The sequence below is a fragment of the Macaca nemestrina genome, chromosome 13, assembly GCF_043159975.1.
Source record: "Macaca nemestrina isolate mMacNem1 chromosome 13, mMacNem.hap1, whole genome shotgun sequence".
Classification (NCBI taxonomy): Eukaryota; Metazoa; Chordata; class Mammalia; order Primates; family Cercopithecidae; genus Macaca; species Macaca nemestrina.
Genome location: NC_092137.1, coordinates 57,900,401 through 57,918,006, shown reverse-complemented (window position 1 = coordinate 57,918,006; position 17,606 = coordinate 57,900,401). Strand labels below are relative to the sequence as shown.

The 17,606-nt window shown below is 33.2% G+C and overlaps 1 long non-coding RNA gene across 1 annotated transcript in view; it reads left to right on the top strand.

Moving 5' to 3' along the window:
* LOC139357856 (uncharacterized) overlaps window positions 1–14,206 on the top strand; it is a 224,927-nt gene extending 210,721 nt beyond the window's left edge. The window contains exon 3 of the long non-coding RNA XR_011611747.1: window positions 14,081–14,206. This is a non-coding gene — a long non-coding RNA (uncharacterized lncRNA). The remainder of the gene's footprint in view (window positions 1–14,080) is intronic.
* The last annotated feature ends 3,400 nt before the right edge of the window (window positions 14,207–17,606 follow it).

Sequence of the window (17,606 nt, the reverse complement as noted above, 5' to 3'; positions counted from 1 at the left end):
TGTAGCAGATGGGAAGTCTCATATCAGGGCAGGAGAGCTGGTTTCTCTTCTCTTAACCCATCTAAGGCTTCTATGCTCCTCTCACCAGCTTGTTCATCATAGTAATTTCTGACCACTCAGAGCTGGTGTTTGGGGAGGGAAGAGATTAAAGAGGTCAGAAAATGTCCTACTGGATTAACACTGAAATGAATTGCTGTTGGTGCTTTCTGAACACTGAAGATATTTCCAGCAATAATTTTCTGTGTCTATCTCTCTTCCAGGCATGTTTATGGCTTCTTTGGATAATTCCCCTCCTTCTTAGAATTTTTCCCTGGAAGTTCATTTGGAAAGGTCAAATGCTTCTCCATTTTGGCCTAATAACTTACTGCCTTCTCTGCTTCTAGGAATCTAGTCATACCTCTAGCCTCTCTAGTTTTTCTTTCCAGCTTTTTTTTCTCTAATTAGCCTTCTTGGATAGTACTTAGGGAAAACCATGTGAATCCTTTTTCAGACAAGGATTGTGGGAAGTGGTTAAGAACTATATGTTGAACACTTCTGTCAGTCCATTCAGGATAACAAAATATCTTAGACTGGGTAATTTATATAGAGTAGAAATTTATTGCTCATGGTTCTGGAGGCTATGAAGTCCAAGATCAAAGCATCAGTGCATACAGTGCCTGGTGAGGGTTCACTTTCTTCAAAGATAGTAACTTCTTGCTGCCTTCTCACATGGCACAGGGGCGAAAAAGCTTCCTCAGACTTCTTAGTTAATGACACTAATCCCTCCCAAAGTCCCCACCTTCCACAACCTTCCAGGCTTCCAACATGACTGTACTGAAGATTGTTTCAACCTAAGAATTTTGGGGGCTAGTGGGATGCTGAGGACACACTTAGACCAAAACAACCTCTGTTGGAAAAATTTAACTTGATCTAATCCTTCTTGTGGAGGGATTATCTTTGAGCCATAGCTGATATTTAACATTTTAACATCTTTTTGCATCAGTGTAGTAAGCTAAGAGAGTAAGCTATGTAATTTTGATCCAATTAGTTAACTTCCAAACTCCAGCCTTCTACTCTTTTTGTTTGGAAGATTAATGACAATATTTATGTATAGCACTTAGAACATGGCCTGTTTCATAGTAAGTGACCAATACATGGGAGCTATTGTTATTTATTATTTGTAGAAACACTATATTTGAGATGAAGAAAAATATGCATTTTTATGTACACCCTCTGAAGATATGTCATTCTTGTAATTGTTACTATACCTTAAGATATTAAAATAACATATACCCTAAGATTTTAAAATAAGATAACATGTCTAGTAACTTGAGTATTTGCTGAAATGTTTGTTTTCTCTTGTACAAGATTTGAATGCCTTCAATGTTTTATTCAATACCTTAGTATATATTTTCCTCTCTCTTTTCTAACTGCTCACTGTATCTGAAGGAGAAAAGGAAGGGGTTTTATTAAAATGCTCTGATGTATATGTCCTTTCCTAACATTGCTTTTTACAGGAAAAATATCTTTTGGTGATAGAAACAGAGTGGTGTGAATAGGGCAACAGTAAATCTGTCCCAAAGCCACTTTCCAACTGTAAATCATCATTACAGGGGATTGGCTTTCTGCTCATGGTGACACTTTACCCAGAGAAGTGACCAGAAGGATTGGAAGCGATTTCTACAATATCAGCCTCTGGCGTGATTCATTTCTGCCCTCATCTCAGCAAGTGGAAGCTTAGTTTCTGATAATGAGGATCCAAAGATGGCAGCCTCACTACAATGAAATCTCCAGATATTGCTATATCTCCTACACTGTTAGGTTCCATTAGATAAAATATATTTTGAAGCAATTATTTAGTTTTCATCAATATTGCCTTAAATGAAATCTGTTTTTCATTGTTAGCTTACAGGTCTGATAGCCATAAAACATAAAAAAATCCTTAATTCTTTAAATTACTAAGAATTCACAAAAATACATTTAAGTAACTTATACACTTATTTTTTATAGTGAGATGAATTATTTTAAACTAAAATTGCTATAAAATATCGGTTGAATATCAATAATTTTTATTTTAATTTAAACTTTTTATTATAAAATAAAATACAGATCTGGAAAACCAAAACAAACAAATGTGCAGCTTAATGACTTAATTTAAGTGACCACCTGTTTACCAAGACCCAGGTCAATAATGAACAATTTCTTCAGCCTTTCTCCCTGTGTGTAACTTATCCTTATTTCACCACCTACCTCTTCCAGAAGTAACCACTACCCTGACTTTTACAGCAATTGCTTCCTTGAATTTTTAAATAGTCTTATCATTTAAGTGCATGTTCCAAGAGGGTATAGTTTAGTCTTTTCCAGTTTTACATTTGATGATTTAAAATTTTCTGTTAATCTACAATTTACCTTCTCTCACTTTCTTTTCCTTGTCATTTATTTTCTGAAGTACACAAAGCTTTTCTTTGCAGAATTTCAAAGTCTGATGTTGCTGATTATAAACTCTAGATGATTCAACCTGTCTTCTATATTTTCTAAAATTTTACAGCTGAATCCAGGGGATTTAGCAGAATCAGGTACTAACCCTCTGACAAGATTTTAGGTGTCCTTTTTTAGTAGAGCAAAGTGTCTGGATGTTTCTTTTTCTGTGATTTGAATAGCTGTTAATATTCAATGCCTAGATTAATTAACTTGTGGGGTTGCAAAATTTGATTATATTCAAATTCCATAATTTCTTTTTCTTTATTAGCTACAATACTTCTAAAAGGACATGGTTTCTCTCATTTGCTGTTTGGCTACCTAGTGCTTCAGTTTATATAAAAAAAAGCAGAATAATTTCTTAATTTTTAAAATCAATGATTAAGAAAATTAGATTCTTATTATCCGCCAAATGTAACAATTTCTTTTTTTCTAATACTTAGTATTAGCAATTCGTAGTTTTAAATATTTGGATGAGTTTCACCCAGTTGTAATTATTATCACCATTGAAGCTCAAATTGTTCCACCTTGGGCAGGTGGGAGACTTTTCAGTTTCACTATGGAGTTATGTTGATACCACTCTAATAGATTTTTGATAGTTCCTTTGCAATCTGGTATGACAGAATGCTCCAGTTTTATGGAACTGTAACTGCCGTTTTCTCACCAGCTCTGAGTTCTTTTAGTGTAAAAGGGTACTTCAAGACCACAGTACGCAGCCACTAGTGTTACTCTTCACAGTTTGTTTTTTGTTTCTAAACATTTTTAGTGGGCAGAGAGAGGATATGTGGGTGTGTCTGTCTGTTTGCAACACATGGGTTCATATAGCTACTTCTAATTCAAATTCACCACTCTAGAGTTTTTTGAATTTAATCACTTTTTAATTACATTTATATTTCCTTTCTGCCATGCCAAAAAGCCTGGTTCTTAAACATATAGGGGATGATAGAATGTTTCATTATACACACACAACAGTATCAAAATAACAATACTAATACTACTGTTACTAGTGTGTAATTGAAAGCACATAGAAAATTTCTTGCATATGCTCTTATTATCACTTCCATCTTTTATAATTATAGTTGTTTTTAGCATAAAATTTACTAGAATTTTTTTCTAGTACACAGATAATAACACACAAGCTTGCATGCAACAGTGTTCCCCAATCGACACACTCTAGTTGATATTTTAAAAATAATATAAATGAAAAATGTAGAGCACAATTATTTTTACGCTTCGACTCAGTAACATTTCAAAAATCAACCAGGTACCTTTCCTTTCCAAAAGCTCTCACAACAAATTTATGAGAAATGTTTTTGTTCATGTTGAAAACTTAAACAAAAGGAACCATATGAGTATTTCATTTACTTTTTTACTCTTTGCATTAAATATATACAGACAGGATGTCCTATGTGTCATTTTTGAATGACACCATATATTTATAAAAATAGACAAACAATGAGATGCGTGAGTGCCTTAAAAACTTGTTACTGAGAGCATAGATGAATAAACATCGCCTTACGTGTCTTTTCTTTTGATTTTTGAGCCTAGTGTATTTGTTAAGTAGAGACAGCTTCCATTTGACATTCTGCAGTTTTTCTTAAAAGCCATCATCAACTCCTATTAGTTGTAGTAGGCTTGTAATAAATGCATATCTCAGACAATTGCCTTACTTTCAAAAAGTATAGCAGTTGTAAATGGGTTCTACCTGGTGATCCTATCTAGTGAATATCATCTTATAGTTGTGCCTGTAATACAGAAAAAGAAATTAGATTTTGATATCCCTTTCTATCCTAAAGTATTCCTAAGTGGGTAGGATAATATTATAAATCAGAAAGTTTTCTTTACAATGCCCGGATGTTACCCATACATTTTGTGTGTTTTTTCTCTGTGTTAAAAGACTCCATTTTTAAAGAAGCTGCTCCACTTTACTAGTATTGCCTGTAATGTATTTTCATGTTTACAAATTACGGCCAGCATAGATAACACTAAATATTTCCTCTTTGATGACAACTGATAATTAAAAAGACCCTTATCACTTCTAAAGAAAAAGTGTTTTCTCTAACTTGGAGAAGTTTGAGACGTCATTAAGATAAGAATAACTGAGTTTGCACACTACTTTATTTAAATTGAAATGGGCGAAAAGTGAACACTTTTTGCTCATTTTTGCCCAAAATGTGCAAACTACTTTTTATTTTCATTTCATATTGCCACTGCCTGAAGAGTCCCACAGTCTCCTTAATAAGATCACACTCTTTCCTATACTCTTTTTCAACAAGGTAATTTTGATGCCTGGCCAGCAATTTGAAAGTTGACTTCTTCACTTGAGGGCTGATTTCTGAGATCCTAATGTGTCTCAAGGTTTAGCTCATTGTAGATGAAGCCGTTTCCTCAAACATGGGGATTACCCTGGAAAACTATGAGCTTTGGAGTCACAAGGACCTTAATTTAAATCTTGGCTCAAAGCCTCTCTAGGTGACCTGGGGCAAATTACCTTCCTTCCTGGTTCTCAGTTTCCTCATGTATAAAATAGACATAATAATATCATATGTATAGTGTGGTTCCTAGATTGAGAATTTAACATACTATGTATTTTGAGCATTTCATTCATAAATGTGCCCAATCCTTTGTCATATGTAAAAAAAAAAAAAAAAAAATCTGCTAAGGTAAATAAAGGAAATATATGTGATTCGAAAAATCTCCTTAGATGACTTCAATATTCTTCTACTACTCTTAAAGACTCAATACCTTAAAGGTTTCAGTAATTTTAGCCTCTTCATTAAGAAAAGTAAAGATGCCAGGAACTCATGACTAAACAACTATGCAAATCAATCTCTTGGATATAAGGCACCAAAAGACTAAGTTTAAATTAACTGTAATTCTCATGGGTATCTTATTTGTTTAAATTAATTAACACATTTATTTATTGCCTATATACATTATATGTATATTTAAAAATCTTAATAGGATTCATTTAAATGTCACCAATGCTTTTAAAAGGAAGCTGCACGATTCTTTTTTATAGACGAATATTTAAAAGTAAAGTATTTCTTATAAACAGAACTGATTTATTGTTTTCATTAAAGGAAATGCTTATACTAGAAAATGTAAACTTACAGAAATTGAGTTTTTTTTTTTTTTTAAAGCAAAGATTCACTGGGTAGGAAGACTACACATTGACATTATGCTAATGAGAGACTTGAATCACTGACACCTGCGTTGCTTAGTGGGACACAATACTGATTCAAGGTCTCTGTCCTTTTGTTGATTTAAAATGTTATCCTTGAAATAGCAATGTTATAAATATTAATAAAAATACTAAGAGCTTGGCAAGTGGATTCTAAGAAGACTAATGACTTCCAGTTAAATATCAAGACATTATTCTAACAGACCTTTTACTAGGCAACAAAGATGGAACAACACTGTAAGCCCTTCATAAAGGTCTTGTTAACCATTCAACTGAGACAACAATTACATCAACTAGTTATTTGACCTAAATAGACTGATTGATGTTCCTGAGTGAATTAATCAGCCTTTGGTTATCATCTCACAATACCAAAAACTAATCTGGCTAGTTACTTTGACTCCTTTAATTGGTTGTTTTTCTGGTTGGTGTGTGTATGCACATACACACACACACTTCCTAAAATATGTGAGAACCAATAACTCATATCAATTCACTCTCAGGCAGTCTGATGTATGTCAGCAAATATTAAAAAACATGACACTGGGAAAAAGTAACATACATAAAGATAGTTAGATTAAAATACCATTTCATTGTTCATTTATCAAAACTGTATTTACTATTGCTCATGGATGCAAATTTATGTAAATAATAGAAAGGAGGCACATTAAGAGCACAAGACTTGTGCCAAAGAAATAGTGGAGTAGGTAGATGAGGAAAAACAAGAGTTCATGTTGTGGACAATTATGGTGGTGTGCTGTAAAATGTAGAGTGAGATCACAGTAATCCTATGTTAGAAACGAAAATCTAGATGTTTGTAATTTATTTTCGTGTTAGAGTATGGCGTTTTTCAAATTGATTTGAACCTATTTAGCATATAAAATGACACAATTTTCTTCTATTCTTCCTGTGTCAAGTAGAATGTTGAGAAAGTAGGATTGAAGAGAACATCACACTTCCGGTTCTTCCCTCCAAATCCTGTTAATATAAGCTGGCTCTCGGGCCGAATTATGCTACATATCCCGGTTAACCCAAATGTCTATGTTAGTGAGGAATGTTTTCTTACTTCATTAAAATTTGTGTTATAAATGCCTTCCACCACTAATGAATTTGTTGAAAGTTTTATAGTTAGGACATCAGCTTGGCTTCTTTATTAAAACAATAATTAATACAACATATTTTGCCTGGCAGACATACAATAGAAAAAACTATACCCTAATATTTTAGGAATGCATTAGAGAATCAGACACATAGAGAACTCTCAGTGTGATAGTTGGTAAATAGTTATTTTTGTGAGAACTTTTCAAAGATGAATGCAAATCTATGAAGGATTAACCATGTTCTGATTTGTTTCAAAATTAGGAAATCTCAACAGTCCAATTTGTCAATCTGACTTTCTCTATACTCACATTCTAAGCCATTGAGTGTTTATGTGACTACCTTAAACTCATTTTGTGTGTGATGTACATATTAATCTGTAGCTGTTTGTATGAAACACCAGCTTTCAAGGGCCATTTTTTTTTCTTCCTTTAACCCTGGTGTTTTGAGAACAGTACAAAAGAAGTGGAAAGAAACTGTAGCCTATTCATGTATATGCATTCATTTCACATAGAGGTCTTCCTTTGAGATTGATCAAATCAAGTAAGAGAAAATTCTCTGTAGTCAACAAAATACACAGTGCATGTCTCTGTTTCTTGTCAAGCACCTCAGATCTGCATGTGAAGATGACTTAAAACCCTATTAACAGACTTCCAGAAAGAAAGAAAACAGTATGAGTAAAAAAATTGTAAATAATTGCCCATTTCCATAGCAAAGTTCAAACTTCTTTCTTGAAATGGTGAACCAACTGAAATAATATTAGGAAATGTCCTTGTTTTGGGAATAATTAATGGCCCTGTACTTTATTCAGTATTTGCTATGTACAGTCATAGGAAAATAAAATGTTAAAAGGTCAAAGGCTAAAGTTGCAGTAAAATGTGTACAGCAGATTTACATGTGTTAAGTTTTTGTTTAGAGAAAGTGCTAATTTTTATTTCACATGTTATTTCTATTATGCAGAACAAAGAAAAAATACATTCTTTTAAATTCAGGAGCTCTAGTCCTTTTTTAAGGAAAAACTCTAAGCTATGTCAAACCTATTCAGATATCTTTTACTTAATATACTCAAGTGACTGTTAGTTTTACATTTCAAACTTTAAGGTGGGTAGGTATTAAAATAATGTTTATCACTAATGACCCATCAACAACAACAATAATCCATGATATGTTATGTGGAATTATTCCAAATTATTTAAATATAAACAGTATGCTAGAAAATATTGCACAATATAGGGAAAAAATAACATTATTGTTACCTCAACAGTTGATAATAGCAATTGACTAGTGAAATGGCTTGCCCAAACTATGCTTTTTTGAATGCCATTTCAGTAATATGGAAGTGTATATTCTAAGAAATATGGGAAAATGTATGAAATTGTTACATAAACTGCTTTGACTAAAGTAGACATTGTGATGAAGTATAATCTCCTCAAGTAAACAGTTATTATGTTAAGAATGGAGAAGTAATCACACAATTTAAGTGTTTTGCTTTGGCAGTTCCACTCATGTTTTCCAACCCTGTGTTTCCCTAAGGTGATGCATTCCTGCTGGTCTGCAGCTTACAGAAACAGGCAAGGGGCCAATACATACAGGAATCAAAATCTGCATAGAAAATATTGCATTTTTAGAAAGAAAGCAGCTAAACGCACCTAGGTCCAATTTTGTTACTTTGACTGAAAGGACCATCAATGGAAATTAAATTCAGATGAGACATATCAGTTGACTGAAAAGATTTCTGTGACATAAATCACACTCTGCAACAGATATCAGCCCAAGAACCACCTTTTGAAACATGAAAGGAGAGAAAATTATTTCAGAACCCACTGGTTAAATTTCCAAATAATTCTCTGGACGCTTGTGAAGCAGGCTAAGCATGTTTCTCCAAACCTCTATAGTGTTTTCTTGTCCTCAAGCCCTCAGTTCATAGTCTTTTAGCTCTACACTAGATGGATGTCAAAATTTACTCACACTAAAGTAGTTAAGGCATAACTATGAGATAATATCTGTATTTTAAAATCTCCCTAAATATCTTATGCCTCCCCAAAAATATGTAGGAAAAAAAGTAAATGTGCATCCCAAATAATAGTTTTTCTTTCATTTCAGTAGTTACTGATTTTCTTTAGACTGTTTTTGGGAATTTCATCCAGAACTTGGCGTATATGTTGTAAAATGATCTTCAGTGGTGGTAAAAATTGAGTCTTAAGGGTAGAATTTGATTCTTGAGAGCAGAATTGAACTGGTTGAAGCTTTGTGATGTTCTTCTGACTTACGAGGAAAGAAAAAAGGATGGTGATGATTTTCTTTTGCAGCTTAGAAACTAGTCCTAAAGGCAGTTCCCAAAGAAGTTTCCAAAAACATTTTGAGTAATCGAAACATTTGTGGAACAAGCCTGTGGACTTCATGTGTGACTGCTTGTAGAACAAGATGATGTGCTTGTCTTAGAACTCTTTGGTGCTTTCAAATCTCTCTAACAGAAAATTTCCATTGCCCAGGTGTTGGTTTTATCACCTGGAAGATATGCTGGTTCTCTGTTTGTTAAACTGTCATTCACATATACCAGATGAGATTATATCTTTAACTTGTCAGGAAACTACTGAAGCATGTTATAGCTGCTTTACTGGTAAAGAAAGAATTCAGTTAACAAAGTGTTTTTTAAAAACTTACTCATTTTTAGCCTGAAGTGAGGTATCTTGAGTTCAAATTTCAATTCTATCCACTTCTGGGCAATTTACTTAAATGTTCTTGGCTTTATTTTCTTCATCTACAAAATGGGGATAATAATTATGACTACCTTTGAAGATTGTGCTGACAGAAAATTAAATCATATGAAATATTCAATCTTGGCATGTAAAAAGCATTTAATAAATATCAGATATGTTTGTTGCTTTTTTGGTGATACTTTGTAAATGACACAATTTAAAGCATTGTTCCTTCCACTTGGCTTTTAATTTTGGTAACATAATGCTTTTAGCTAAAAATGCATAAATTACATTCAGATTCGATAAAGGCTTCATGAAGAATTGAGAAATAAATTTGAGGCAGAATAGTAATTTCTATCAAGACTCTTATATGCCTGAGCCTGGCCTTTACTGAAACTCCTGCTATCATTTAATGTTTTGGTTATTGCCCATCTGAGAATCTCTCATGTAACTGAGGGTCACTCCTTCAAATCAATATGAAGCACAATTCTAAAGCATTTTTTTCATATTTTTTCAGGTTTAGAAATAAGTATCAATGTGACTTCTATCTTAAAAAGGGCTTTTGAAATATACTGATTTGTTAACAGAAATTTTTATTCATATTCTGATTTTAATTGGAAGAACTCAAAATATACCATATTTTTATTTAAAAGATAAATTATATATTCATTAGATGTCATGAGTATTAAACATTTTTAAACTGTCACGTAAATTTGATATGAAATTGATAAATTAAGAAATGGAATATAAATATCTAAACTTACAAGTTAACCAAATAAGTTGTTTCATCAATTTAGGCTTCTAGGCTTAATGATGCCCAAGCTTTTCTGGTATATCTTGGCTTTTAAAAATGTAGATACAACCCAAATAGTTCCTGAAGGAATGTAAAGGGATTACATAGTCTTAAAATTTTTATTTTCTGATTTAGAAAGTACAAGGATATATTTTTTCCTGAATAAACATGACTGATTTAAAAGGTGGGAAGAGATGGTCGAAATTTGAAATAATTGTGTAATGAAAATATTTTTGAAAATTATCAGCAGAAGTAGCTTTTCTTGATAATTGCATGATGTAGTGATATCTGTGAATGATTACAAACACAGAATACAGGAATTTGTCTTAGCTTTGGTTTCCCAGAAAGTAGAGTCTGAAGCAGAGGACTTAACTGGTGCTACTCTAATGGGGTGTGGGGTGGGAGGTGATCCCAGGAAGAGAAGTAAGGGACCAGGAAGTGAACAGGAGAGGAGGGAGAGTTAAAATGATAATTCATTATTTAGTTAGCTACTCCCAAGTACAACTGACAGCTAGATCCCACAGCAATGTTCCCAATAATCCACAGAAGCTGTGTCTCAAGATAATTCATCAGAAGAAAAAAATGAATCGTTTGCGAACCTGCTTCCTTCTCTCATTGGTCAAAGGTTCACCCCAAGAGTGTAGGAGTTTATTCCTGTTTCCAAGGAGAGAAAATAAAAAGTTTATGAAAACAGTCTGGGATAAAGCATGGTCAGGATATGCATGTGTGAAATGGCTGGGTCAAGAGACAGATGAGGCATTAATTTCTGAATTATAAACATTCAGATGAAAAATTACCAACCATACTTGTGCAAACCAGGAATAGCTTCTTGTTAATTTTTTAAAATGTAATTTATATCACATTTTCTATGCCCAGTTTGAATTTTTTACATAAATATCATCTCTTCTAACCAGAATTATGCTTGGCTTTATGTAATAGAAACTCAACTGTAAAGGAGATTTATCATACACAACACAAAGTTTAAGGATAAGCATATGAGGACTAGACAGGCAACTCCTCTATGCCTCCAAGAACCAGGCACCTCTGTTCCCTGCTCCCATTTCGTACTGAAGACTATTCCAGGTCATTCCTCCTGACCAGTTTTTAGTCAAGAAAGACAAAGTAAAAGAATTAGTCCATGTGTTATGTATGTGTCCTGATAGACAAAACTGAGGTACATGAGATAACAAAGTATCTATTACATGAATCTATTATATATATAATTCTAAAATTATCATGGTAAAATAAGCACTTTTAATCACACTGAAAGTGTATTTTACTGAAGAGTTTAGTTCAAATATTAGCACGTAAGGAGAAATTTCCTGCAATTTAAATCACTTTAAAATTTATTTAACATTCTACAATCAATCTACATAATTCACCAGATTAACAGAATAAAGGATAAAAAACACAATTATCTCAATATATGGATAAAATGCACTTGATGAAACCCAATACCCATTCTTAGTTTTAAAAATGTCAACAAACTAGAGGGAGATCTTTTATCTGATGAAAACTATCAATTTTTTCAAAGATGCAGTTTCAACATCATACTTAAGAGTAAAATATTCAACATTTTCTCCATGAGTTTCAGAGCAGGGCAAGGATGTCCACTATTGAAATTTCTATTCAACATTTAACTGAGCATTTTAGCCATTGCAATAAGACAGAAAAGAGAAAAGTTATGAAAAATGACATAAAGTTGTCATGAATTTAAACTAACCCAATTGTGTACATATAAAATCAAAGGATATACAAACTATTGAAGTTAAGTGAATTTTAGTAATTTTGCTAGAATCAAGGTCAATAAACAAAAATGTATGGAAATTTTTATAGACTAGCAAACACGTAATGAAATTTTAAAATGAAATTTACAATAGCACTGAAAAGCATTAAACTCTTAATGAATAAGTATAATGAAAGCTGTGCAAGTTCTTTACATTGAAAACCTCAAAACATTGCTGAGAGAAATAAATAGAGAGCTGTATAATGTTCTAGAATTAGAGACTCAATATTGCAATGCTCTTATTTGAGCAAGATAGTGCAAATGCAATCAAACTCCCAGTAGGATTTTTGTGGAAATTGACGGGAAAATTGTACAATTTATGAGGAAATGCAAAGACTATAATAGTCAAGGCAATATTGAAGAAGAAAAAGCTATGGGAGTCACACTAGTATATATTAAGACTTTCTACGGAGCTACACTAATTACTACCATTTGGTATTTAAATAAGAGTAGAAAAATAAACAAATGGAATAAAATAAAGTGGTCATAAATAGATTGACAAATATACACATCTGTTTTACAACCAAGTTGCCACTGCAATTTAATGAGGAAAAAATGATTTTAAAATAAACAATACGAGGCTACAGTTCTATTCCTAGATATGTAACCAAGAAAAATAAAGAATAATACATAGCATATGACTGTGTTTATAACAACTTTAAGAACAAGCAAAACTAATCTATGATTACAAACCTTAGACTGTCATTACATTTGGTGAGGGCAGGCCCTTTGACTACAGAGGAGCAGGAGGGAACTTTCTGGTGGTGGAAGTTTTCTATATTTTGATTGCATTTCGATTACATAGGGATGTAGTTTGTCAAACGTCATGGAACTGTGCCTGAAGATCTTAAGTTATACTTCATATAATTGTGCTGGATAAAATGGATACTCATATCAAAAATGAACCTCAATATTTGTTTCACACTACACACAAAATTAAGTTGAGAAGAGTCATACAAATAAAGATAAGGAGTTAAATAACTAAATTTCTGAAAGTAAACACAGAAAAATAGCTTCATGACCTTTAGGTCAGCCAGTATTTCCTCAACAGGACATAGAAAGTACTATTTACTTAAAAGAAAAAAAAAAAAAAGAAGTTGAGAAGTTAGATTTAATAAAAACAAAGAACTTTTGTTAATCAAGTCCTCGAATGAGTAGAAAAAGAATGCACCAAAGGTAGAAAATATTTGTAATACTTGTATCTGACTAAATACTCTTGCATAAGTCCAGAATATGTAACTCCTATGAGTAATAAGGAAAAAGAAAGTGGTAAGGACTTCTAAATGGCCAGCAAATGTATAAAAAGTTGTTTGGCATAATTAGTTAAGAGATGTAAATTAAAACAAAAACATAATATGACTAGACTCACACTAGAGTGTATAAATTTTTTTTTAAAAATCCCTGAAAATCCAAAGATTTGGCAAATGTGTAGAGCAACTGCTACTCTCATGATTGTCGTGGGAGGATAAATTGCTACAGCAATTTTGAAAAACTGTTTGCCAATATCTGCTTAAACTAAACATGTATATAAATTATTATCCAGTTATTTTATTCTTCAGTAATATAATACTGCAATGATTATCTTGGCATAAGTTTTTTTAGTACTCGGAAGATATTCTGTATTTATCTTCTGATTCTGGTTTTCTTTCTTCAAACCTATAAATGTTTGTAATAAGACTCCAACTAATCAATTTTGAAATGTACCCAATCCATAGGCTGAAGTAATGACTTCATGTTTACATATTTTAATTACATGAAATGAATCAAATATAATCTTTATTGTGTATGTTGCAAGGTGAGATGGGAATTCCCCAACCATATGTAACCCTCCTTAAAATAAAAACTCAACCACTGCCCAAAAGAGTCATGTAAAACATGTCAGTTTAAAATGATGACAGGAAAGTAAATTGATAATAACATTTTCTCCAAGTATTCAATTTATTCCTTGGCTTTTGAAATACAATTCTGATAGTACATTTGAAAGAAAAGAGTAAAATAGTTCAATAACAAAGCTAACTAAAATAAGTTTTTGTTAAAAGAAGGTAATACTTATTTTGTTTTTACAGGTTCAAGGAAAAGTCAGTGGAAGTCGTTATCCATGTTAACATTGAACCAAAGGTAAAGAATTTTATAATACATTAACATTTCACCTGGAGATTATTTTTATTGATTCCTCTAAGGATATATAATTATTGTTCAGTAGCTTTTAATGAAAGAAATTGAATTGCAAAATTAAAGTGTTTCTATATATATATAAAGTGTGTATATATATATATATACTTTAAGTTCTGGGATACATCTGCAGAACCTGCAGTTTTGTTACTTAGGTATAAATGTGCCATGGTGGTTTGCTGCACCCATTAACCTGTCATCTACATTAGGTATTTCTCCTAATGCTATCCCTCCCCTTGCTTGCCATCCACCAAGAGGCCTTGGTGTGTGTTGTTCCTCTCCCTGTGCCCATATGTTCTCATTGTTCAACTCTCACTAATGAGTGAGAACGTGTGGTACTTGGTTTTCTGTTCTTGTGCTAGTTTGCTGAGAATGATGGTTTCCAGCTTCATCCATGTCCCTGCAAAGGATATGAACTCATTATTTTTATGGCTGCCTAGTATTCGATGGTGTATATGTGCCACATTTTCTTTATCCAGTCTATCATTGATGGGCATTTGGGTTGGTTCCAAGTCTTTGATATTGTGAATAGTGCGGTAATAAATATACGTGTGCATGTGTCTTTATAGTGGAATGATTTATAATCCTTTGGGTACATACCCAGTAATGGGATTGCTGGGTCAAATGGTATTTCTGGTTCTAGATCCTTGAGGTATTGCCACACTGCCTTCCACAATGGTTGAACTAATTTACACTCCCCGCAGCAGTGTAGAAGCGTTCCTATTTCTCCACATCGTCTCCAGCAAAACGTGTTTCTTATTGACTGTCATATACCATAGACAGTGCCAGTCACAATTGAATTGCTAAAATTAAATGTAATTTTTATTAAAAATAAGATACAAATTAAGATGTAGATGAAAAGTTTGGAGAGGTTTTGGTATAATTCATACTTCCATTAGGTTCTCTACAGTAACTGTTTGGGAAACCAAAGGGTTTCTTCTTTCTTTATTCTCCCTTTCTATTCATCTTCCCTTCATGCCTTGTCCTTTCTCCATTTCCTCATCATTTTTGTAAGTCCAAGTAAGCAAAATTTCAGCCCTATGTCATGAAAATTGTCTGATGCAGCACTTTCCATTATTAAAATATATTTATAAACATTTAATACCATCAATTTATAGCAAATTCTCAAATAAGGAAGTGGTCCTATCTGATACTTTATTTGGATGTCAATTATCTGCAATCTTAAACAAGTTTTCATATATATGCAATATTGAAAATGTCAGTTTGTCTCCCAGGCCAGCCTACACAATCCTATTTAATTCATAGCATAATTTTCAAATCTTATTTTACAATAAAATTTGGAAAAATAAATGTGCTCTAACACTTCTAATAAAACAAAACAATAAAATACCAAAATACAATGATGATTTTTATTAAAAACATTGAAACTAGAGGAAATTAGATTTAATGGAGCAGAGATAAGATAAATCTACAATTTAATAAACTCTCCTAGCATTTGTCAAGTGCTCTGTGAGTATTTTACCTAGAATTCTTAGCCTTACAACACCTGTAAAGTAGCTATTATTCCCGTTGTGCAGGTAAGTACTCTGGATCTAACAAGTTTAAGTAATTTATCTAGGGCCAAAAAACTGAAGAAAAGAATCTGAGGATGGGCCTGGCATGGTGGCTCACGCATGTAATCCCGGCACTTTTGGAGGCTGAGGCAGGTGGATCACCTGAGGTCAGCAGTTTGAGACCAGCCTGGCCAACATGGTGAAATCCCACCTCTACTAAAAAAAAAATACGAAAGTTAGCTGGGTGTGTGGGCATGGCATGCACCTGTAATCCCAGTAACTTGGGAGGCTAAAAAATGGAAATTGCTTGAAGCCAAGAGGTGGAGGTTGCAGTGAGCCGAGATCCAGCCACTGCACTCCAACCTGAGAAACAGAGTGAAACTCCTATCAAAATAATAAAAAAAAGAATCTGAGGATGAATCTTCTTAACCTGAGTATGATTAACTCGAATTCTTTCTACCGTCCCATGCTATAAGGAGTCCAGGTACTTTCATTTCACTTTCAAAGATTTCACACTGAATATTTTTCACAGGTTTCCTGAATAGGAAGGAACACTTGAAATGACTCCTTTTCAAATGCATTACTTTAAAACTGAAAAAACTAGGCAGGGTGCGGTGGCTCATGCCTGTAATCCCAGCATTTTGGGAGGCCGAGGCAGGAGGATCACCGGAGGTCAGGAGTTCGAGACGACCCTGGCCAACATGGTGAAACCCCGTCTCTACTAAAAATTCAAAAAATTAGCCAGGTGTGGTTGCATGCACCTGTAATCCCAGCTACACAGGAGACTGAAGCAGGAGAATCGCTGGAACCCGGGAGGCAGAGGTTGCAGTGAACTGAGAGCATGCCACTGCACTCCAGCCTGGATGACAGAGCAAGACTCTGTCAAAACAAAAACAAAAACAAACAAACAACAACAAAAACAATAAAAACCTGAGAAAACTAAGGCTCTACTTACAGGCAAGGCCAATCCCAAATTCTGTTTCTTTAGATTCTGGTGACTGCCTTCCTATTTCTAAAGATAGTGACAAAATTAAAATTCTCATTATGTCTTGCCTAGATTATTGCAGTAGTTTCCTCACCTGTCTCTCTGGCTCCAGTTAATAATCCTGTATACTTCTATTTGAGTAAATTTATCAAATATAAATGCTTGAATAGATTCATAACTGAGTGGTTCTTAGGTTGGGACTAGGAGTGAATTCAGCAAAGGAGACTAGGAGATGTAATTATTAAGGTATTTAGTACATTATTAAGCATATTACAACTAACAAACCAAGTATAGATGATGAGTATCATGAAACAAAGATTATGTTTCATGCAGTTCTGTGCCCATTTACTGTTTAAAATAAAACAAAAATTATTTGATTACTTGCATTTTCAGTAATTTTTCTTCATTACTATTCTAATTATTTTAACTTCTACTCTTTGAAATCTTCTTCCCAGCCAAGTTCTGAAAAAACTGAATAAAAAAGTGTCAGATGGAGGCCAAAACATCAACTTCCTTACTAATAAAATGCAAGTTGAAGGATGTAGCTTAGTATTAGGTAGATTTGCCATTTAGTTGGAGGCAGCCATAGACAGCCAAGGCCTCCAAACTTCCTAGCCTCACTAGTATTATAATTTCTCTAATACATGGTTTTTTCATCTCAAATTCCACATTTTTGTTTCTTTCTATGGACCATGTAGCAAAGGTTGCAACATTTATAGAATTCCATTAAATAGCATCCCACTTCCTTGCCAGCTTTCTGAAAAATTGAAATAATATAAAATGATTACCAATAGAGGTTAGAATGTCAATTTTTTTTTATTATTACACTTTAAGTTCTAAGGTCCATGTGCATAACGTGCAGGTTTGTTACATATGTATACTTGTGCCATGTTGGCGTGCTGCACCCATCAACTCGTCAGC